This window comes from Chelonia mydas, chromosome 3, assembly GCF_015237465.2.
Source record: "Chelonia mydas isolate rCheMyd1 chromosome 3, rCheMyd1.pri.v2, whole genome shotgun sequence".
NCBI classification, from domain to species: domain Eukaryota; kingdom Metazoa; phylum Chordata; order Testudines; family Cheloniidae; genus Chelonia; species Chelonia mydas.
The window spans coordinates 87,666,716-87,690,396 of NC_057851.1; the positions used below are offsets into that span (position 1 = coordinate 87,666,716).

The 23,681-nt window shown below is 42.1% G+C and overlaps 1 protein-coding gene and 1 long non-coding RNA gene across 2 annotated transcripts in view; one reads left to right on the top strand and one right to left on the bottom strand.

Moving 5' to 3' along the window:
* The window catches only part of SLC35F1 (solute carrier family 35 member F1), a 384,606-nt gene that overhangs the window by 134,785 nt on the left and 226,140 nt on the right, over positions 1–23,681 (top strand). The window lies entirely within an intron of this gene.
* LOC122465037 lies at positions 43–22,788 on the bottom strand. The gene is made up of 5 exons (XR_006289566.1): positions 22,737–22,788; positions 22,482–22,486; positions 13,164–13,330; positions 10,345–10,459; positions 43–1,438 (listed from the first exon to the last, which is right to left on the bottom strand). It is a non-coding gene; the product is annotated as an uncharacterized LOC122465037 (long non-coding RNA).

The following is a 23,681-nucleotide window of genomic DNA, read 5'->3' on the forward strand; positions in this document are numbered from 1 at the left end:
GGCTTTAGGATTTATCCTGTAGTTTGTACAGTAAGCTCTGCACATTATGACACTATTTGACCCAAGTGTTTCCACCCAAACCAATTGCAGCATCCACTATATGCAGTAATAAGTGCTATGGAGTTTTGGCAAAGCAGCCTACTCCGTTGGATTCTATCAGTTTTTTCTCTTTGAAGAGACAAATTGGTACATCTGAAAACTTGAAGCAAAACCAGTAAGACAGTGGTTGTTAATGGATGTTAACTTTTCAGGGTCTGAAGATTTATTAAGCACGCAGAAGCATTTTGTTTTGTTTCTGAATATTAAAAAGATAATTGTGTTTCCTGAGTTGTCTATGTTTGAACTGCAAATCACTGAGTGTTTTTATATGGCCAGGTTAACGTGTCACCTTGATTGTTTGCATATTTAAGGAAGACGAGCAGTTTTTAATCCAGGCCAAATGTTGCAGTTGGTCTGCTCTTGATTAAAGTGGTTGGTGGTGACATATTGGCAGAAAACTCTTTCCCAGAATCTTCTTAGCTAGCCAGATATCACAAAGTAACATTCTTGCAGTATTTTATCTGCTTGTCTCTTTGCGCAGTGGATGTGTTCTCCAGACTATGTGCCCTTATGAAACTTATAAAATAGAAAGCTATAGATTTATTTACGTCACATTTATGAGCACTAAATTTGAATATTGTCCTACATCTCCAGCAGTCTATTATGTTTAGTTTACCTCTGACTCCCACTGAGCCTCTGAAGCAATACCACTGTTAGTAAAAGATGAAGACTGCTCGAGTTCCTGATACCTGCTAAGTTAGCCTTTTGGGTGCTAGACTAATGGTAATTGGCTGCATGATGGAGAACAGTAAATTTTGTTTTTGAGCCACAATCTTTATTTAATGAAGCAGCTAGGTTGCTTCTCTTTTTGACTCATGGACTAGTCTGAATGCATGTCCTGTTTTTTGGCTCTTGAATAAGAAGTGATTCCAACTAAGGACTGATATGAACTGGAAAAGTTATCAGTATAACTATGTCGGTGCAAGATATATATATTTACCAATATAGCTAGAGTAGTGTAAGCCCTGCTGTGGATGCAGTGGATTCCACTTCCTGAACTAGAATTTACCAGTATAGTCACTTTTGTATAGATATAACTGTCTACAGTAGGAGAAATTTGCCACTGTAGCTATCCTGGTATAATTAAAGCAGCACGCCCAGTGTAGATGAGCCCTAAGCAACAGAAGCATGCAATTAGCCATGGATTTAGGGCTTAGACCCTGGGGAGATTGACACTTTGAATGTGATGCTTTGACAAGTAAAAAGAGGGCAGCATCATGCAGAAGAATAAGTGCAGGGCTGGGGCTCAAGACTTGCTGAGCTATAATCCTGGTTCTGATATCAGTTCCCTCTATGGTATTGGGAAAGTCACTTCACTTCTCTGGCTCAGTTTCTCCATCTGAAAAATGAAGGTATGAAGATTTACTTCACTTCCTCACAGGGTTGTTTTGGTAATTAGTTAATGTTTGTAGAGCATGGTGGACAAATATTGCACTATGGGGGTGAAACATTATTGTTATTGTTAACATCTCTTACATGAAAATGAGTATGAAGATGAGTTCCAAAGAGTGCAGACATAGGAAGTTAGGCATGCTAGGAAGTTATGTTTTCCATACACATGAGAATAAATCATATACTTTCATTCTGAATTAACATAATCTTAGATTGAGGAACATAATAAAACAAGCAAGAATAAATGTTAAGCTTCCATGAGAGGGGACACTGTTCATGATGATCTCTATAACAGCAGACTTCATTAATTGAAACTGACAGCCAAAATGGAGGAACTCAGAACTGAGAGGCAAGGAGGTTCCTTGGAACAGTAAAGTTTCAGTACAATGAAATCAGAACTGTAATAGTAACATACACCTTTACATACCAAAACATGCAAAAACTTCTTTATTTTCAGAAGTAAATGAAGAGCCACATGCATCCAGTAGTACTTTTCAAGTCTGTATGGGCTTGATTTTCAGAGGTGCTGAGCACCTGCAGCTAAAATTCATTTTATTTGAATTTTTGAATGCTTCGCACCTCTACAAATCCAATCCAATGGGCCTGAACCACAGCCCATTGGGGTGAATGAGAAGAATCTCATGGAATTCAAAGGGATTTGGATCAGGGTCTGTGTTCTAACTCCTTATTTATGTGCACTAGCCTTGGAATCACGTTTCCACTCAAACTAAATATATTATTGTGACAGAGTGTACCCCTGTATTGACCCCTTGCACACCATTGTAGTAATCGTTGTACAAAGTATGCCTTGTGAGGTATCATTTCAAATCTCATAATTTGCTGGTCATTATTGTCCTGGTAAAATATGTGTGGCAACAATGTATGTAAAGTTATAACATTCCCCTGTATAGTGTTTCTAAATTCTGTTCCAAGTCTAGGGAGTGGCCAAACCAGTTCCTCAAAGACAATGGGAAAGCTGATGCCTCAGTCAGGTGTTGTAAACAAGGTCAGTAGGCCATTACCTGCTAAGTGGCTATTCATTGGCAGGGAAAAGGGGCATGGGCAATAAATGTACATCTGCGCAAAGAAACAGCATGGAATTCCCCTCCACACAATTTGCCTGTCCATGCTCCCAGCTGGAGATGCTTGTCGAAGGAGGGAGAGGACTATAAAAAGAAAGGGGAAATCTCCAAGGGCACCACCTCCTCCTTCCTCTCTCTCTGGCCTTCAATTCACTGCACTAGAAAGAACAAAGGGAGCAGCCATTAAACAGAAGAATGTATCCTGGCCTAAGAAGTCTGGCCAGTAAGATTGTTGAGAGCATGAGGTGAGAAAAACTTTATTTTGAATTTAACGTAGTTTGTTACGTTAGGCATTAGTTGCATTTTATCTTTTATTTTCTTGTAACCATTTCTGACTTTTATGCCTCATTACTTGTACTCACTTAAAATCTATCTTTGTAGTTAATAAACTTGTTGCATTATTTTATCTAATCCAGCGTATTTGAAAAAGTGTCCAGGAAACTCCATTTGGGGTAACAGGATGTGTGCATATCATTTCTGTTAAATAAATGACAGACTTTATATAAGCTTGTATTGTCCAAGAGAGGGCTGGGCAGTAAAAGATGCACATTTTTGGGGGGAAATCTGGGATTGGGGGTGTGTTGGGGTCACATTCAGTCCTTATAGCACACTCTGTTGACCAGTCACAGGAAGAGTTTTCACATATAGCAGATTTACACATTCCTTTAAAAACCAAGGAGGGAAGTATTGACTTCATTGACATTAATGACAAAACTGTCATTGACCTCAGTAGAGGCAGGATGTCAGAAGCAAAATTAATGGTAAATGATTTTCAGCACAACATTAAAAATTGTTGTGGCACCAGAAAAATAATCCTCTTGTAAAGCTCACAGGACATACTTAAAAAAAAAGAATTAGGAATGATTTTGAGGATATTAAATATAAGTTCCTAACATTATTCAGGGAGTCAAATATTTCACATCTTCCCTGTGCTGGAGTTCAATTTCTTTCATATGTGTGGATTTAGCAATAGTGTTGTAATTGCATTTTCTAGTGATTAACATTGCCCTCTTGTAATGTATAAGATCTACAATATCCAACAGCACTGTCTTCTAAAGTGATCCTATCACATGGCACATTGGCAGAGACAAATGAAGTGAAGTAATTAAATTAGTTAAGCATTCAAAGCTACCTAAACAGAAACCTATAGAGAGGTTCACAGTTCTGCTCTCTATTATTCCTCATAAGTTTTTGACAATATTACCTGGAAGCAGTCTGTCTCAGTGGACTAGTAATTTAATATGGATCTTTTAATCTTTAGATTACTAGTTCAAATCCAGCCTACTCTAGTACTAAGCACAAGTCATTATTATTGGGCTGCTGTTTGGTGGTCTGTGTTAAGTGAGTGGGTTTCAGTCCAATTCCCGGTGAACAGTTGTCCAAATGACAAAATCTACCATCACAATTGGTACTCATTAGCACTCTTGTTGGGGGATTGTTTAGAGAGGTCAAGAGCTTCCTGGCCTTCTTTCATTCCTCCTTGAGTCTCTTCAGGTCAAGGCTGAGGCACACTGGTGATGTGATGTGGGAAAGCTTGCATTGCTGCTGGTCTTGGTGCCTGTTTTCTGGATAAACAGACGACTTTGTTTTCCAGGACTGTAAATCTGGCATCTTTCAAAAGCACTTAATTCACTTAAGAAAACAAACAAACAAGCAAGCAAACAGCCCCAGTGACATTAGGTGAAGAGTGCCAGTTGGGCATGCAATAGAGGAAATTTACAATTGGGATAAATAAGCAGTTGATGTAAACATTTTCCTACACCTGGGCCTGATCTTGTAATAAAACCACTGTGGAGGTTGCATGGCATAGAGTGTATGTGGGTGGTTTTTCATATATACATAGACATGAGTTGTGTGAGTGTAGGCAAAGGCAGAGTATGGCGTAATACATAAAAATATATATACACTTGTTCTGAGGTCCAGAAAGGAGGTGGCAGGCAAACCACCTGAGAGTCTCTGGGTAAAGATAAAAGGGGTACAAAATAGAGATGATGTCATGGTAGGGGATCTACTATAGGCCACCAAATCAGGATGAGGGGTGGATGAAGCATTTCTAGAACGAATAACAAAAATATCTAATGAGGAGTCCTTGTGGCACCTTAGAGACTATCACATTTATTTGGGCATAAGCTTTCGTGGGCTATAACCCACTTCATCAGATGCATGGCGTGAAAAATACAGTAAGCAGGAATAAATATACAGCACATGAAAAGATGGGAGTTGCCTTACCAAGTTGGGGGTCAGTGCTACTGAGGCCAGTTCAATTAGGGTGGATGTGACCCATTCCCAACCGTTGACAGAAAGGGGTGAATATCAACAGAGGGAAAATTACTTTTTCTAGTGCTAACAAGGCCAATTCAATGATGGTGGATGTGGCCCATTCCCAACAGTCGGCAAGAAGGTGTGAGTATCAACAGAGGGAAAATGATTTTTTGGAGTGATCTAGCCACTCCAAGTCTTTATTCAGGCCTAATTTGATGGTGTCAAGTTTGCAAATTAATTCCAGTTCTGCAGTTTCTCATTGAAGTCTGGTTTTGTAGTTTTTTTTATTAAGAATGACCACTTTTAAGTCTGTTATTGAGTGTCCAGGGAGATTGAAGTACTCTCCTACTGGTTTTTGAATGTTACAATTCTTGACGTCTGATTTGTGTCAATTTATTCTTTTGCATAGAGACTGTCTGGTTTGGCCAATGTACATGGCAGAGGGGCATTGCTGGTACATGATGGCATATATCACATTGGTAGATGTGCAGGTGAATGAGCCCCTGATGGTGTGGCTGATGTGGTTAGGTCCTATGATGGTGTCCCTTGAGTAGATATGCGGAGAGAGTTACCAATGGGGTTTGTTGCAGGGATTGGTTCCTGGATTAGTGTTTCTGTTGTGTGGTGTGTAGTTGCTGGTGAGTATTTGCTTCAGGTTGGGGGGGAGGGGCTGTCTGTAAGCGAGGACTAGCCTGTCTCCCAAAGTCTGTGAGAGAGAGGGATCGTTTTCCAGGATAGGTTGTAGATCCTTGATGATGCACAGGAGAAGTCTTAGTTGGGGGCTGTAGGTGATGGCTAGTGGCATTCTGTTACTTTCTTTGTTGAGCCTGTCCATGAACATGATCCAGTTCTGCGGTGACCTGGAATCCTACTTTTGCCATCTCCGACTCAAGGAATATTTCCACCACACCACTGAACAGCACATTGACCCACAGAAACCTTCCTACCAATGCTACAAGAAGAAGGATTCTGCATGGACTCCTCCTGATGGTCGAAACAACAGACTGGACTTCTACATAGAGTGCTTCTGCCTATGTGCACGAGCTGAAATTGTGGAAAAGCAGCATCACTTGCCCCATAACCTCAGCCGTGCAGAGCACAACGCCATCCACAGCCTCAGAAACAACTCTAACATTATAATCAAAAAGGCTGAGAAAGGATGTGGGAATACAAGGCCTACAATCTTAGCCCTGTCAGATGAGCTTAGTTATATTATGACCTACGTTTAAGAATGCTTGACATGAGTGCGTGACCTAGGAATAACCCTATGTCAGTAAGTTTATAAGATTACTGTAAAAAGTGCCAATAGGTGATAATATGGAAGAATTGACTGCAGTAGACTGCAATGTATTGTCCAAGACCATGAGACACCTGATTGTAACATCATGGAATGTTCTGATTTAACTGCAGGTTAGCATGGACACATGTGTATATATGTTAATGAGAATAAGGAGAACTAAGAAACAACCTATAAAAAACTGGACACCCCAAAATTCCTGGGGTATGGAAGTACAGATAAAGAAAAGAGGGTTGAATCCCTCATGCATATGTTAGGCATGGTCAGAACAACATATGAAAGCAGTTCCCTGTTTGGGTAAAAGTGGGAAAACCCCATGAGAAATCCCAGCAGGAACCATCTCTCTATCAATTATCATCTGCTGAGAGATCCATCAAACCCTAGAATATCATTGAGGATGTGAATATGACTACAGTCTTAGTCACTGCATGGGTTGTTGTAGGATTTATATACGCATGGATAATTGTAATTTCACTTATTGCTTTACTAAAACTACAGATAAGACTTTGTACTCTGTGGTCATTATCTTTGTGTCTGTGGTCATTATCTTTGGTCTTCATGTGTTCCTAGAGTCTCTAATTTTGGAAAAAGCACCAGAGGTGATTTTCACTCTGTTGAGCTTGAAACTGTAGCAACAGGAGCTGAACCCTTAGTAGGCTGATACAAAATAACTAAATTCAATTTAAATTATAAAAAAGTCCACATTAGATATTAGGAAAACTTTCTAACTATAAGAAGGGCAGTTAAGCTCTGAAATAGGCTTCCAAGGGAGGTTGTGCAATCCCCATCATCGGAGGTTTTTAGAAACAGGTTGGAGAAACACCTGTCAGGGACGGTCTAGGTTTACTTGGTCCTGCCATAGCTCAGGAGGCTGGACTTGATGACTTCTCAAAGTTTCTTCCAGTCCTACATTTCTATGATTCTATGTAATGGCACACAAAGCTAAACTCAGATAAATAGCTTTTCTTTATTGTAATAACTGATATAATTGTGGCTAAATTGCAGCAGTGAGGGCCAGATGAACTGGGTTCTATTCCTGGTTCTGCGCCTGACTCTCAGTGTGAACTTGGCAATATTGTGTGCCTCAGTTTCCTCATTTTTTGAAAGAGGAGATAAAAATATTTACGGTGCCACCTCTAAGTGTTGTTTTGAGGTTTATCTTATTACTGTATGTAAAACCTATTAAGAACATCCAGGGAAGGCACTGTAAAATTATCTCTTATTATTTTATTGTATGAAATACGTTCCTGTTGGTCAAACAGCCCTTGAGCAAACAAATAATAGAACTGTATCCATATTTTGATTATTTTAAAAAATGGAAAGGAAGTTTAAGAAACAGAGGCCAGGAGGGCATGGAAGAAGGACTATATGCTTAATCAACAAAGATATGTTCTTTGGAAAGATAGGAAAGATACTAGGAAGTAAAGTCCACTGAACTAAAAAATAAATGTGATGCGTGGGGTTGTGTGAAAATCTATTTTCATGGTGGTTTCAGCAAATATAGATTCACACCTTCACAGAAGTGGTAGTATTATGGTAATACCTACAAGCTCCAAATGTGATCAGGCCCTGTTTAGGTATGTATTGCCCCTAGCACATAGTAAGAGACAATCCCTACCGGGAAGAACTTACTAGCTGAGGCTCCGGTTCAGCTAGGTACTTAAGCATGTCCCTAATGGTGAGCATGTGTGTAGTTCCATTGTAGTGGTCTCACTGGGAGAAATCCTAGCCTCATTGAAGTCAATGGCAAAATTCCTACTGACTTCACTAGGGCCAGGATTTCACCCATTCATTTCAAATGGATTACTCATGCTTAAGTTTAAGGATATGTTCAAGTAACTTTGGAATTGGGGCCCACACAGACAAAGAAAAGGGTGGGAGAAAGGAACTTGACAGCCATTTTGAGCTTCAGGTTTAAATGGAACCATAGTTCAAAGTAAAACTGAGTCAAAACCACAATTTTGACTGGACTTTGCTTTCTAGCCACATAAATCGCTGAGTTCTTATGTTTTGCCACAAAACTATAAATCAGCCCAGGTTTGTTCAAAAAGTCAATGAGCCTTAGCTAATCTTCTGATGAACCTGGGCTGAGTTTTGCACTGGACATGAAATCTAGAACTAGCTGAGCTTCCAAGGGTTTTGTGTGTTACAAAAAATGTTTTGCACAGTGTGACAGGGCAAGGCCAGATGGCTATAGAAAAGTAGTGGGAGATAGATATATTAGCTCCAGGCTAAACAAAAGCCTGGTACCAGGTTAAGTGAAGCTCCTCCACGGGGCCGTGAGCACGGGTGTGTACTTGGCGCGGTTTACCCCAATCCCGGACACCTGCCCCTTTTGCGGTGTGAGGGAAACCCTGGCGCACGTCTATCTGGAGTGCGCCAGGTTGCAGCCCCTATTCCGGCTCCTCACCTATATTTTATTAAAGTTTTGGTTGCACTTTTCTCCTCACCTTCTTATCTACGCACTCCCTGTCCGTGGCCCCACTAAGTCGCGGGACCTCCTGGTCAACCTCCTCCTGGCCCTGGCTAAAGTGGCCATCTATAAAACCAGGGTGAGGAGGTTGGCCGATGGAGTCTCCTGCGACTGCGGGGCCTATTTCCGATCCTCCGTCCGTTCACGCCTCCAGGCAGAGTTCCTCTGGGCGGCGTCCACCGACTCCCTTGACGCCTTTGAGGAGCGGTGGGCGCTGTCTGGGGTTCTCTGCTCGGTGTCCCCGTCCGGTTCCCTTCTTTTGACCCTTTGACCGCACTCCCGTCCCTGTTTTTCATTAGTTGTCCCCCGTAATTTTTTGGCCTCCAGGTCCTGTGGATCTCCCCCTTAGGCTGGGGGGGGATCCTTTAGCGGTGGGCGAGCTTTGCCCGCCCACTTCCTGGATCCCAATAGGACCAGGTTAAGTGAAATGGAAGCTGCTCCAGGACAATTAAGACACCTGGGGCCAATTAAGAACTTTCCAGAAGGCAGGGAGAAGGCTAGGTTGATTGGGACACCTGAAGCCAATCAGGGGCTGGCTGAAACTAGTTAAAAGCTTCCCAGCCAGTCAGGTGGGTGTGTATGTCAGGAGCTGTGGGAGGATGTTGTGCTATTGGAGAGGCTGAGTAGTACACACCATATCAGGCACAAGGAAGGAGGCCCTGAGGTAAGGGTGAAGTGGAGCTTGAGGAAATGAGGGCTGCTGTGGGTGAAGTAGCCCAGGGAATTGTACATGGCATGTTTCTAAAAGGTCAGCTACCATAGCTGATACTATTAGCGGCCCTGGGCTGGAGCCCAGACTAGAGGGTGAGCCCAGGCTCCCCCCCTCCAGCTTTGCCCCCTGATTAATCACTGAGACTGGGAGACAACAGAGACTGTGCAAGGAAGGATAACTTCTCCTCACCTCCCTTGCTGGCTTATGATGAAAATGGCTCAGCAGACTGTGACCCTTGTCTCTAGAGAAAGAAGGCTTACGTGGAGGGTCACAGTGAACCTCTGAGGTTAGCGAAATCCGCCAGGAAACGCGGGACCCATGGAGGCAAGGACAGAGCTTTGTCACAACAGTTATAGAAATAAAACATATTTGGTGGGGACCTTAAAAACTTGCCAGTTCTGCTTAAGATACTGAGATAAAATCACCTAATTATCTGCAATATTCTTTTGTATTTCCCTGTATTTACTATAAGAAATATTGATACAGAAATCATTTACAAAAAGAAAAGGAGTACTTGTGGCACCTTAGAGACTAACCAATTTATTTGAGCGTAAGCTTTCGTGAGCTACAGCTCACTTCATCCGATGAAGTACTCCTTTTCTTTTTGCGAATACAGACTAACACGGCTGTTACTCTGAAACCAGAAATCATTTAGTTACCTAAAACGTTTATGGCCCTTAAAATATGCAAATACTCATCAGAGTGGTTACAGTACATGCACAGTAGATCACATCACAGAAGTGCGGACTCAAGATTTAGGCCAACCCAAGTGGAATTAAGATGAGGAGTTAAGTGGGAAGATAAGTGGCATCTGACATCTCAACTAGGGCTACCATTTTATGATTGTATATCTGTCTTGATTGATTGACAGCCATGTACAGTACAAAGCCACTCTATAACATTCCATACCTACAGAAGAGACATTCTGCCACTTTAACAAGATTAGTATATTTTGTCAACCCACCAGGCTGGCTGGAAAACACGTTTTCAATACATCAGTGTTTTACTTTGTGAAGACTATACGTACCTTTAATGACCGACTTACAAAATGTGCCATTTGTCTTTGTAATCATGCTTTCCTTTTAATCATGTTCTTGCTTAGCTATTTTTCTGCCAGCCTCTGGCAATATGTCATTGTAGCTCTAAGTGAAAGAGGAGCCTCTTAAAATAGAATGTAATCCTTAGCTATCATTTGATCAGTTTTAATATAATTTCAGTGCAATGAAAAGGTAATGAAAGTCTGAACTGCAGACTATGCAATTCGTGGAAAGTCACTGCCAGCATATAGAAGTCATATTCAGCCTTTTGAAATAACAATATAGACCAAACGGCTTTTACTGAGTGGTCTGCAAGTGTAAAAGTTAAGTGATGTATTTATTTATGCCAGATAACATAGTACAGTTCTTGGGAATGATATGTAGTGGCCCAATTTTTTAAATGTGACCTCTCTGATTTTTGAGTGCTTCCATTTTTGCATGTCCAACTTTAGACATAATATCTGATTTTCAGATGTACCATGCACTTACAGCTCCCATTGACTTCAAGTGATATCAATACCCTTCATTTCTTATAACCAGTCTACCAGTGTGCTTTGAGATCTTAATTAAAATCTCTTAAAGACTCCCATTGATTTCAGAGGGCTTTGCCACAGACCATAAGTGCTGCTTAGAGATATCTAATCATCAAGTCCAGTTCCCTTTTTCTGAGCTCAGTTCAGGAGACAAAAATCCACTTTCCTATTTCAGGGTATTTGCCAAAAACTGGAACCTTACCTAGAGCCTCTGTTGATTTCCATTGCCATGATATTGCGGTTTTGGGGGTTGTCATTATTAGTGTCACTGATTGATTTATTTTGTTCTCTATACAGTTTTAGCTTGTCTATTATTGAGCTTTGGACTCAAACAGACCGTTTTAGTTCCCACAGAATTTATTTTTTGAGCTTTTTAAATATTCATTTTGTAATATGTTGCATTACTGTGTTAACTGCAGTGAGGTGGTTGTTTGGGGAGAATAATTTATAAGGGGGCAAAAGAGAGACTACAGCATCCTGAAACAAAGCCAATAAAAGCATTCTTTGTGTTCAGTTCTCATTCACACATGACTGCAGAATAAGAAAGAACAGCCCCAGATTAGAACTGTTCTTGGCACAGTTCCATAGTCTGATTGGGAGGGAGGAGCGAAGCTGTCCACACAGAATTCCAAGCTCTTCCCACACTCTAAGACTAGCTCATAGACTTTATGGTCAGAAGGGACCATCATGATCATCTAGTCTGACCTCCTGCACATTGCAGGCCACAGAACCTCACCCACCCACTCCTGTAATAAACCCCCTAACCTCTGGCTGAGTTACTGAAGTCCTCAAATCATGATTTAAAGATTTCAAATTACAGAGAATCCGGCATTAATCAATGCTTAAGTGTTCTAAAAGGTTCAGTAGTGTAGTTAATTTTGACATTTACATAGCCATCATTAGGCTTAATAGTTAACACTTGACTGAGATGAATGGAGTGTAGCTGTAGCCACCCTCAGTTCCAGGATATTAGAGAAGTAAAGTGGGTGAGGTAATGTCTTTTATTGGCCCAACTTCTGTTGGTGAGAGAGACAAGCTTTGGAGCCACACAGAGCTCTTCTTAAGATCTGGGAAAGGCATTGTGAGCCACATTGCTAAATGCAAGGTGGAACAGGTTGTTAAGCATAAGTAGTTAGCACATGTTCTAAGGGATAATTAACGGGCCACTCTACCTTGAATAGTCTCTTACAATATGTGAAAAGAAAAGGAGTACTTGTGGCACCTTAAAGATGAAGTGAGCTGTAGCTCACGAAAGCTTATGCTCAAATAAATTTGTTAGTCTCTAAGGTGCCACAAGTACTCATTTTCTTTTTGCGAATACAGACTAACACGGCTGTTACTCTGAAACCTTACAATATGTGCTAACTACTGATGCTAAACAATCTGTTCCACCTTGCATTTAGCTATGATGCTTGGAGTATCTTTCCCAGTCCTGAAGAAGAGCTCTATGTGGCTCCAAAGCTTGTCTCTCTCACCAACAGAAGTTGGTCCAATAAAAGATGTTAAGTTGCCCACCTTGTCTCTTTGATAAATGGAGGCAGTTCACACCTGTCAAAGCTACTGTTTCACTTTGCAGAGACAGTCAGATAACAATTTGGTTTCATATTTGGAGAATCATCTTCACAACCATAAAAGAGGGGCTACAAATTTAGCATTATTTAACAATTCTTAAAACAAAAGCTTACATTGTGCAGAAACTGCTGGGGACCTAGAAAAAATCTGTCACATACCAGCTCAATCCTACTCCTGCCATTTGTATTGGTATAAGCAAATGCTTGGTAAGATTTGTTTATGGCACGATTCTCCTTTGCAGTAAACGGTCACATACTAACAAACAGAAGTGGAATGTCACTGGACAGTTTTGCACAGTGCTATGGTGTCCTGGCATTTTTGGTGGCATATGGTCTTTCATTTGATTTATTTTTTTAAACAATAAAAGCTTCTGTCCCTCGTGTTCTTACCCCAGCTTTGGAGGGACTAATTTGGTTTGTGTGCTAGCACCATTCTAGGATTTTCCAAAATGGCAGCCATGCCCCTAAAATGAGACAGACTAGTGGAAGCTACAGTTCATAATGCAGAAGACAGACAATACAAAACTAAAACTGGGAATGATAGCCTGGGTACAGCTGACTGAAAATACTCATGTGGCTTTTAATTTAGTTTAAAGGCACATCAGTAAAGGAAAACCCAAAACATTATTTGACCGAAACATGATCCTGCTGTCCTACCACATTAAACTGTGACTCTAACATTCTAAGCAAGGCCATGCTCAGTACCTAGATGGAGATCTCCATGGAATGGCTAGGTTGCTGCAGGAAGTAGGGATGATGATTAAGTAGCACTCTTCCCATCAGTGTCAAACTGCTTCTCCAACATGAAGTTTTGATACATTGTGCTGCCGGAGGTGCTGTCCTTCAGAGGAGATGTACAGCTGAGTTACTGGCTTCCTGTGGTAGGAATAAAAGAAAGAAAACAATTGATGATCACCTGTTTATAGCATGTGTCCTGGAGGCACTGTGTTCACCAAGACAAAGGGGGCACGAGGGAGATGTGCCATTCTCCCTCCACAAGAGGATGGGAAAGTACCTTCCCTCACCTCCAAGCCCCTGGGTGTGAGAAATCCGATCTCCATAGAATCATAGAATATTAGGGTTGGAAGAGACCTCAGGAGGTCATCTAGTCCAATCCCCTGCTCAAAGCAGGACCAACACCAACTAAATCATCCCTGCCAGGGCTTTGTCAAGCTAGGCCTTAAAAACCTCTGAGGATGGAGATTCCACCACCTCCCTGTGTAATCCATTCCAGTGCTTCACCACCCTCCTAGTGAAATAACATCTTTCCATTCTGCTCAGAAGCAGCCTTGTATTGACATTTCCCCTGGAAAAACAGCAAAGAGTGAATGCAACTATGTTTCTCCTCATGGAATCAATGCACATATACATAGGAGGGCATGAGATGGGTAGACTCTTTAGCCCCCCCATGGAAAATGCAGTTGGAATCTTCACCATTCTTCTGTGCACAGAGCAGCCAATGACAAATTATCCATATGCTGCTCTACTCCTTCTGATGAGGAACAGGTGGTGACATCTCTTCCCAAGGCAGTGGCACATTGATACATGATAAAATTTTAGGTGGGTCCTCTGCCCACTCAGTCTGCAGGGTTGTCTACACTGCCCCCCAGCTCAGACTACAGGAGTGTGACTAGCAGTGTGCACTAAAGTGCTGCACTGTACCTCCCCTATGTGGACACTGCAGGCATGAACTAAAAAGTTCCTAGTTTGCATTAACTTAGTTCTCTTCAAACAGAGCTGCATTAATGTGAACTAGGAACCTTTTAGTTCATGCCCACAGCATCCACGTGGGGGAGTTACAGTGCAGCACTTTGGCGTGCACTGCTATTTGCACTCCTGTAGTCTGAGCTGAGAGGCAGTGTAGACATAGCCTGAGTCTGATTTGTTGGAATGACAGTAACAGTGGTCCAGCACTAATCAGTTGTGCATTAACCTGCAGACAAATTTGAGGACTCTTTCCAGTGTGGAACCAGTTCACAACAATGAAAGGATTTGCCAGGCACCTGCTCATACCTAATAGAAACCCACCTGTTAGTAGGATAAGTGTAGGTCATCTCATTATACTATGAAAAACTATATTACTGTCATTCATATAATTGGGAACCAAAACTTAAGGGTCTCCATTTCAAAGATAAAGATCAGTAGAGCTAGTTCAATTTTTTATGATTTGAAAACAGAATTTTTCATAGTTTTTTTAATTTTCAAAATGTTCCCCTTTTTCCAAAATTTTCATGAAATTTTAAATAAGTTTAAGCAAAATCTATATTTGCTTTTGTTTTATTATTTCATAGGCTTGTACTGCTAATTTTGATCGTTCAACTTAGTCACATGGGCAATTGTTTCGGAAAATGTATAATTTAAACAAACATTTCCACAGAAAATTCCTTTGGAACCACTATGGAAGAATGATTGAACTAAATATGCTTTCAAAGTTTTCCAAAATTTTGCAATCCCCCTCTCCCATCTCACCTTCAATATTTCTGTCAGTCTTACCTATAAAATGCATATGATATGGGGGAAGGTGGGGGTGTTCTGTTTTCTTAACCACCCTATCACTCAATCCTCACACCAAATAACCCCACAGGAAATTACATTGTAAAAAAACCCGGCAGAGAACATTAAGGCTCTGATCTTGCAGCTGATTCCAGGCTCATGCAAGGGTCTTTCCACCTGTAACAAATTGCTGGGTCAGGGCCTAAGGTTGCACAGTTAAGCACTCAGAAGTCAAGAAATATACAAAAAATGTGAACTCTCCCCTTTGTGCATAATGATACATTCTTTAGTGGTGTGACAAGATATTATTTCTCAGACAATCTAACAATATTTTTTACAACCTTATGGAAATGCTAATGCATGCTGCCCTAATATTTATCTTTTATCCTTGCATGAATTGTCCTGATCATCTTGAATATTTAGACTCCTAGGGTGATAACTTCTTTTTTCCTTTTATAACTTTAACAATAATTGTTACGTAATCTATGTGCTGTCTAGTTTCTTTTCATCGAGGGTAGGAAGGATGACACCGCCCTTCCCTCCCCGGACTGAGACTCAGGAGAGCTGGGTTCAATTCTTGGCTAATACAGCACCTGTCTTTGTGCTTTTGTGCAAGGCATTTAAGCCTGATCTACAACACAAAGTTTTACCAGCAAAACTTGCTTGCTGTTGGCCAACCTTCCATGTATCAACTCTTAATTTTGAGGCTTGCCAACAAAACCTGGAACTTTTGCCAGTGAAGTTAAATCAGTTCCCCAAGCAACATAAGCCCTTAAATGGAGCTGTGCTACTGGCACAAGACCTGTGTAGATGCTGAAGTACCCGTACTGACATAAGCGGTCCTCCAACACCAAGCCCATAATGCCTGTCCCCATGGCAGCAACCGCTCTGGTCAAATTTTTGAACTCTGCTGCCCAGGTCTCACAGTGGATGCTGGCAGATTGGGTGGTAAAACTTTCTAGTGTCGACAAACTCTTAATCTACCAGCACCCCGATCCCCATCTGTAAAATTGGTGTAATTCTCAACCTCACGGGGGTGTTCTTAGGATAGAATTCATTAAAGATTCTGAGTCGCTCAAATACAACAGTGATGGCCGTGTATAGATTTAGATAGAATCACCACAGCCTCCTTAAGTGAAATTCACGAGATGAAATTAACTTTAGCAGGCTATATATAGCAGCCAAATTTCAGTAATGCTTTTTGTTTTTATTCATCTGCAGTATGTTGTGGAAGTTCAATTTACTGTGTACTTTTCATAGAGGTTCCTTTTGTGAATTATGTTTATCTTGCTTACACAGAACAATGCACACTACTAAAAGATGTGTATCAGCCTGTAATAACCATTTATGATGATAACTGAGGCGTAATATATAATCATACAGTTAAGATTATTCCCCCAATTCAGCATCTCTATGTAGGAAGGGGGCTTACGCACATGCTTAACCTTAAGCATGTGCTTACTTCCCATTATCTTCAATGGGATGTAAGCACATGCTGAGGTACTTTCCTGAAATGGGGGCTATATCATAATTTGTATGCTCAAGTATGCTGAATTAAAATTACAACTTCATTATTACCTGACTTTTTAGTGCTCACTTGTGCAACTTTAAGGTTCCTTTATATATGTGTAATATATAATATGTATATGTAATATGTAATTATATTAGCATTGTTTTAAAGAACAGCATATTTCTATGCTAACAGTTAAGTTTTCTCTGGGAATATGCAGTACGTGTATTCTGTAAAGCACCCTGATGCTTGCAAAGATCTCTATTCAAATAAAAAAGTTCTGTCTAATCTACCTGATCAGTGCATGAACCGTCAACCAGCAGCTGGTAGAAGATCTCAAAGTGCTGGACTTGGCCAAGTACCATCAAAGAATGCTTACCTTTTATAATGCAAAGCACATAGGGAAGTTATATTCATTTGCCACCGGTATGGAATTCAGTCTAAGTTGAACTAGGAAGCTGATATTATCGACTAACAGTTTTTACATTCCAAAGCAGAGTGTAAATAGATGAAGGGGAATCGGCCTTCTACTCTAGACTGGCTGGAGGCTCACATCATCAACATAAAATTACTTTTCTTTGCATGCATCAATTGAAAGTGCCATTGCATAGCAATTAGATGTAATGAAGGGACGCTGCTAGCTCAGACATTTTGACAGACCTTCTGTTTATTATTTTTAAGGGAATAGATTCCACAACCTGGTTTTTTGTTTTTTTTTAATAAACTGCTTTTTCTTATTGGTTTTAGCTTTTCGGAAGAAAATGCTTGCTTGTTGGCTCAGTAAATGGAGACAAGCAGAGCAAACTGGAGTCAATAGCTTTTCCCTTGAGTATGGGCTATTTCATTCCTGATTATTGTAGTTGGGAAGCTAAAATCATAATAAATCTAAAATTTTGCTGAAAGCTGAATTTCAGGTAACACACCGATTTTAGAAGTTTCCTGTCTTGACTGAGTTATTTTTCTTTTTTTTTTTTTTTTTTAAATAACTATTTATTTATTTAGGAAGTTTTAGTGGGTTTACAAAGCACTGCCATGTAAATATCAGAAATAAAATGTTAATCGTTAGAGCAGTGAGCTTATATATTTTTTTGTTTAGAGAAACATTGTACATAATAAAACCATCAGATCTCTCTAACAGGCGTTACCATATTACAGAGTGTGTTCATAGTTCCAGGTATTTTGTTATCACAGAAAACTTTTGAGAGAAAAGAGCAGGACTTTCTGTTTAAAGTCCTGTCCCATATGGACATTGAATCCAGTTCCTTATATGGATATCTACTCTTTTTACCATCCCAAAACAGCTGTGTGGGTCAATGGGGTTAAATCTCCTCTGAATTACACAGGGAAATAAGCAGGGATGTCTGTTGTTTCATTTACTTTGGAATTGTTCTGTCCAGCTAATTGGTTTTCACTTGGCTCTGAAATATATAAGGTTAACCAATTTTGGAAGCCATGTTAGTACATCTCCTCCCACTCCCATCCTTCTAAAAACATGTACATAGGGAGACAAGTTATTACAGATAATACTTTTGTCGGAAAGTGGCTCCTTCAGGATAGTGCTCTGATTGTATTTGTCAGATCTTCACTGCAGACACCCAGGCCTTGTCTACGCACTGAGTTGTTACTCCTGGGGAATTCTGTCCCACTGTGCATGCACGAAAATCATGTCCCCTGAAGATTTTTTTGCCAGAGAGATGCTGCAATTGCATCTTTTGCCCACCTGAGGCTGCTGTGGTGTCAGAAGAGAGGGCAGTGGCTCACAGGCTGGAGCATCCATCCGTGGAGAGCGAGGGGGCAGAGGCCAGGGGAAGAGACAAAGGATACGGGAGGGGACAGACAGAGTGGGCACATGGGCTGCTGGGGGGGGTCACATAGACTGGGATTCAAAAGCACTAGTGGGGGGACAGGCTGGGGTGGGGGCACAGGAGCTAGTGGGGTGACAGCATTAAGTCAGGGGCTGAATTGGAGGGCGTGCAGGGCCACTTAAGGACAGGAGGGAGGGGGGTGCAGGGACACATGGGGATGGGGGGAAGGAGGGTGCAGGGACACATGGGATGGGGGAGAAGGAGTGGCTGAGTGGGGGTACTGGGACACCTGGGGAGAGGGGTAGATGTGCCTGACTGAGAGAGGCTAGGGGTCAGCCAGGGTTTCCAAATCCCTAAAAATCCTTCCCTCCCCACCCCCCCGCAATCTGTTCCATACACCTCCCACCTACACCCAACAACCCTCCAGGCTCCTTTCCAACAATTACTTCCCTGTCCCTCAGTTCCTCTCTTACTCCTGGCTCCCCCAAGGCTTGCCCCTTTGCTCCTCCATTACCCCTGACTCCACCAAGCCTTTGACTGCTTCTGAGGGGTGCGGGAAATATGTTTCTGTACTGTTATTTAAATGAATTATTACTCAACATTCTCTATTAATATGCCTAGTAAAGAAACTATTTGTCAAAAAACATTTCCCGAATCTTTTTTTTTTTTTTGGTCTGTATTGTTACAGACATACTTGCTGACAGGTATTTTGAAATAAATTACCAGAATAATTGAAACTGTCATGATTATATATTGTTATTTTGACAAATAAAATATGTAGAATTTTAAAATATTGTGAGCAGAATTTTTAATTTTTTGGCACAGAATTCCCACAGGAGTAAACAGTTGTATTGCTTTAGCTGTACTGATATAGTTTCATTCCTGATTATTGCAGCTATGACCCTAAAATCGTAACAGTAAATCTATACTCTATTGGTACAGCTAAAATAGTACAATCCTCCTTGTATCCTTATTGATATAAAGCAGTGGTTCTCAAACTAGGGCCGCCGCTTGTTCAGGGAAAGCCCCTGGTGGGCCGGCCTGTTTGTTTACCTGCCGCATCCACAGGTTCAGCTGATCGCAGCTCCTACTGGCTGCTCCAGGCCAATGGGGGCTGCAGAAAGGGTGGCCAGCACATCCCTTGGCCCGCGCCGATTCCTGCAGCTCCCATTGGGCTGGAGCAGCGAACCGCGGCCAGTGGGAGCCGCAATCGGCTGAACCTGCGGACGCGGCAGGTAAACAAACTGGCCCAGCCCACCAGGGGCTTTCCCTGAACAAGCAGTGACCCTAGTTTGAGAACCACTGGTATAAAGACAGGTTTCAGAGTAGCAGCCGTGTTAGTCTGTATCCGCAAAAAGAAAAGGAGTACTTGTGGCACCTTAGAGACTAACAAATTTATTTGAGCATAAGCTTTTGTGAGCTACAGCTCACTTCATCACATGCATTCAGTGAAAAATACAATGGGGAGATTTATATACACAGAGAACATGAAACAATGGGGTTACCATAGACACTGTAATGAGAGTCTTGTCAACTGTCTAAATGGGCCATCTTGATTATCACTACAAAAGTTTTTTTCTCCTGCTGATAATAGCTCTTCTTAACTAATTAGCCTCTCACAGTTTGTATGGTAACTTCCAACTTGTCTGTTTGTGTGTATATATATATATATATATATATCTTACTATATGTTCCATTCTATGCATCTGATGAAGTGGGCTGTAGCCCACGGAAGCTTATGCTCTAACAAATTTGTTAGTCTCTAAGGTGCCACTGGTATAAAGGTATTTTATACTGCTATAGCTATTACCAGATGAATGGGGATAAGCTACACTTGTGTAAGGCACCTTTATACCAATATACCTGTGTGTATACAAGCAGTTGTACCATTTGGGGGTAAAAAAGAAAAATCACCCCCCAACCGAAATAGTTATACCAGTTAAAAAACTATATGTAGACCAGTCCCTAGTTGCTCCCAAAACTGAGAAGTATATTGCCCTCCAATAGGAAATGACATTAGTTACAAAGGCTTTGCTTTTTAAGCTTGAATGTCTGGTGACAAAATACATCTTTGTTTCACAAATGAAGTCTTGTGTAAAAGTTGACGCAGTGTTTCACAGTAAGGACATTGTTCTCTCCTCATCCTCCTCTCCCACCCCGGCTACCCACATCTATTTTTGTTTTGACTAATAAATGAACCCTTTTTGATCAGATAATCATTGTAGACCTAGACAGGGTAAGATGTTTGGTAAGTAATGTTTGCTGCTGCCACCTGTATTATTATTCTCAAATACTGGATCATGTAACACGGGCAAAAAACAGTCTTATGAGGTTGTTGATGGCTGATTTGGTATAATGTATTTCATGATTGTCGCCTGTTACGTAATGTAGGTATGATGGTGGTTTTTTGCACAATTGTGAAGGTGAATGAGAAATGTCTACAGTGGTAAAAGAAAACCTTTTGGATAGTCTCCAGTCTATCACACACTCATGAGAACTCTCAACAGGTTTGTCTGAATTCATTTTTTAGTTCAAAGCTGGTAAAGGGACTTCTGTTCAAGCCTTTAGTTTTTAAGTAGAATTACTAGATTATAAAACCAAGAATCATGTAGGGAATTTGCACACGCATGAACATTTACAACAGCACAAATAGCAGAAATAAAACATTTTAGCCAGTAGCCAGTTTTTCTTTTAGCCACAAGTGGCATCTTTCTTTGGAATTTCAAATAAGATAAAATTATACTGATAAAAGCTGTACTGAAGTGACATCCACTCCACTGTGTGCTGAGACAGACATACTCTAGTGGGTTGAGCAGGGAATGGGACTTCATGAGGCCAGGGTTGCATTCCTAACTGTCAGTGACTCACTCTACCACTGTGGTCAAGTCTCATAAGACAAATTTTCAAAAGTGGCCACTGATACAACTTGAAACACCTTAGGGCTTGTCCACATGGAGGCTTAGTGCACTAGCCTGCCACACATTAACTGGCTGTGTGGATCCTGCTATCGGACGCAAAGAGTTCTGTAGTGTGCTTCAACCTACTGCTGAAAGAGTAGTTTTAGAGTGTGGTACCACACCACCAGTTAGTGTACAGCAGGCTAGTGCACTGTAGATTTACACTCCCACTTGCTGCATTCCATGTGGACAAGCCCATCAGCTTAATTTTCAGAACTGCTGATGTCCACACAACTCTTATACTGCTGTGATCATCATAGTATCTGAGCACATTCCAGTTGTGCACTAAACAACATGACTATCATCTGTCATACATGGCTTGTTCATTTTCTCATCCTCTTCCCAGAGGGAGAATCACGTGTTCAGTGTAGTGTGTGTGTGTGTGTGTGTGTATATATATATATATATATATATATATATAAATTCTGAGTTTAAGCATACTTATACTTATATATGGGGGGGGTGTTATATTGTCATTCTTATCTCTTGGGTGGGTTTATGTATGCTAACAATGAATGACATCAAGAAGGCTGAGGTGTTTAATGCCCTTTACTTCTGTCTTCACCGTAAAAGTTAATTGTGCCCAGATACTTAATACAATATTAACAACGAGGGAAAAGGAACGCAAGCCAGAATAGGGAAGGACCAGATTAAAGAACATTTAAATGTTAGATGTATTTAGATCTGCAAGGCCTGATGAAATTCACCAAAGATGCTTAAGGAACTAGCAATCTTGGAATCATTCACGATTATCTTTGTGAACTCATGGAAGAGGGGTGTGGTTCAGTGATGAGCTGCCAAAATCATAGCAACGGGTTCCCTCCTCACCCCACGAGGGGGTCATTGCCCACCCCCGCCCCCCGGGACTCCTGCCCCATCCAACTCCCCCCACGTTCCTTGATGCCCCCCCCTCAGGACCCCTGCCCCATCCACCATCCTCCCCTGTCCCCTGACTGCCCCCAGAACCGGGCAGGAGGGTCTGGTGGGCCACCGTAGTGGGTGCCCACCCCACCCCTAAGAGCCAGAGGCACCTGCCGGGGGGTGAGGTGGGGAGTCCCACAGGTGCTTACCTGGGGCAGCTCCCAGGAAGCATCCGGCAGGTCCCTCTGGCTCCTAGGGGTGGGGGAGCATAGCTAGGTGGGGAGCAGGGGGAATGGCCACTCCCCCCACTGATCACATCCGGGGCTGGAGCACCCACGGGGAAAATTTGGTGGGTGCAGAGCACCCACCGGCAGCTCCACGCCCGGCCCCAGCTCACCTCCGCTCCACCTCTGCCTCCTCCCCTGAACACACTGCTCCACTCTGCTTCTCCACCCCCTCCCCCAGCTTCCCGTGAATCAGCTGTTCGGCGGGAAGCCAGGGAGGGCTGAGAAGCAGGCGGCGGCTTCACACTCAGGCCGAGGGTGGCGGAGGTGAGCTGGGGCGGGAAGCAGTTCCCCTGCGTGCCTCCCCACGCCCGGGTTACCTGCTGTGGTGCGGGCGGCCCTCCTCATGCTCCCCTGCCCCAGCTCACCTCTGCCTCTCTGGGCCTGAGCGGGAAGCCACAGTCTGCTTCTCAGCTTGCCCCCACTTCCCGCGCAAACAGCTGATTCACGGGAAGCTGGGCAAGGGGCGTTCAGGGGAGGAGGCGGAGGCGGAGCAGAGGTGAGCTGGGGCGGGGAGCAGCTGGTGGGTGCTCTGCACCCACCAAATTTTCCCCTTGGGTGCACCACCCCTGGACCACCCGTGGAGTCGGCGCCTATGGCACCACTTTTGGCCGGTTAAGTTTAGAAGCGGTTGTCACTCGTGGAACAATCGGCTCTAAAAGGGCTTCTAAATTTAACAACCGGTTCTAGCGAACTGGTGCGAACCGGCTCCAGCTCACCACTGGTGTGGTTCCAGAGGACTGGAGTGTTTATATTTAACAAGAGGCACAAGAAGACCTGAGGGATTATAGACCACTCAGCCTAACATCAATACTTGGAAAGATACTGGAACAAATTATTAAACAATCCATTTGTAAGAACCTAAAGGATAATATGGTAACAAGTAATACCCAACATGGATTTGTCAAGAACAAATAATGCGAAATCAATGTCATTTCCTTCATTGACTGGATTACCACTTAGTGGATAGGGATCTTGATTTTTAATAAAGCTTTTGACACAGTCCGTGCGACATTCTCATTTGCAAACTAGGAAATTGTGGTCTAGATTAAATTACTGTAAAATGGGTGTACAACTGGTCAAAAGACCATACTCAAAGAGCAGTTATCAATGGTTCACTCTTAAACTGGGAGGAAGTATCTAGTGGGATCCTGCAGGGCTCGGTCCTTGGATTGGTGCTATTTTATATTTTCATTAATTACTTGGATAATGGAGTAGGGAATTTGCTTATAAAATTTGCAGATGACACCAAATAGGAGGAGTTGCAAGTATGTTGGAGGACAGGATTCAAATTCAAAATGACCGTGACAAAT